Source organism: Aplysia californica, unplaced genomic scaffold (genome assembly GCF_000002075.1).
Source record: "Aplysia californica isolate F4 #8 unplaced genomic scaffold, AplCal3.0 scaffold01169, whole genome shotgun sequence".
NCBI lineage: Eukaryota > Metazoa > Mollusca > Gastropoda > Aplysiida > Aplysiidae > Aplysia > Aplysia californica.
Genome location: NW_004798439.1, coordinates 162,789 through 163,896, shown reverse-complemented (window position 1 = coordinate 163,896; position 1,108 = coordinate 162,789). Strand labels below are relative to the sequence as shown.

Sequence of the window (1,108 nt, the reverse complement as noted above, 5' to 3'; positions counted from 1 at the left end):
ATCATCATCATCATCATCATCATCATCATCATCATCATCATCATCATCATCATTATCATCATCATCATAAAAAAACAGCAATAGCAGTCGTTAAAAAGATAACAACAAAGCGGTGGTGGGACGTAATGGTCCTACAAAGTGGCCTTGAAAAACCTCCAAACGAACAAAATTAAGAAAATCACTTTGGGAAATAGAATCAGTGTGAACTACTCCATAAACCGGCGTCATCCCAACTGGGTTAACTGTCTGGGTTGTTTCTGATTTTTTTTCTTACTTGAGTTTTACAGCACTTGCAACACAATTACGTCTTATAAGTACCGAATACTAGAGGCGTTACAAGAGAGTAACAAACAGAAAGAAGGAGACGAGGTAAGGTCAGTAGATGTTTGATAGAAAAGGAGCAAACCACACCTGAGCACCCGTCAACCATCCACGTTAACAGTCTATTTCAAATTATACAAGGCGTAATCAAATTTAATTATGTGGTCCATTACCCATGACAGGTCTTGACAGAAAATTTAATTAGTGTGAAGAAATCTGTCTTTATTTTAAACAACACACACTGTTATACTAAATAATGTAATCAAATAGGTATGGTACAGTGACATCCCCCCTCCCCTCTCTCTCTCTCTCTCGAGCCACGTAACAAAAATACTACTTAGAATAAATAATTATGATGAGAATACGAAAGAAAATTCTCCCAGAAATAGCCCAAGAACAGTGTGGTTTTATTGAAGGCAAAGGCACTGTAAAGGCGCAAATGTCATTAGATCAATAATAGAACCTGCCCTCGAAGTTCAGAAAGATTTTCATATAATAATATGCTTTAAAGACTACACCAAGGCATTCGACAAAGTTAGGCACGACAAGATCTTTGACACGCTAGATGTCCTCAGTATTGACGGGAAGTACTTCAGGATTACCACTAACATGTACTGGGATCAAACCGCTGCAATAAGAATAGAAAACGACTTCAGCGAATACATACAGATTAAAAGCGGAGTCAGACAGGAATATGTACTTTCACCAGATGTGTTCTCCCTGCATAGTGAAAATATCATGAGACACATAGAAGAAATGCCAGGTATCTCGATCGGGGGACATAATA

At 37.9% G+C, this 1,108-nt stretch overlaps 1 protein-coding gene across 1 annotated transcript in view; it reads left to right on the top strand.

Annotated features, from left to right (window-relative positions):
* The window catches only part of LOC101861335 (CD109 antigen), a gene marked incomplete at its 5' end in the record, with an annotated part of 40,801 nt that overhangs the window by 7,038 nt on the left and 32,655 nt on the right, over nucleotides 1-1,108 (top strand).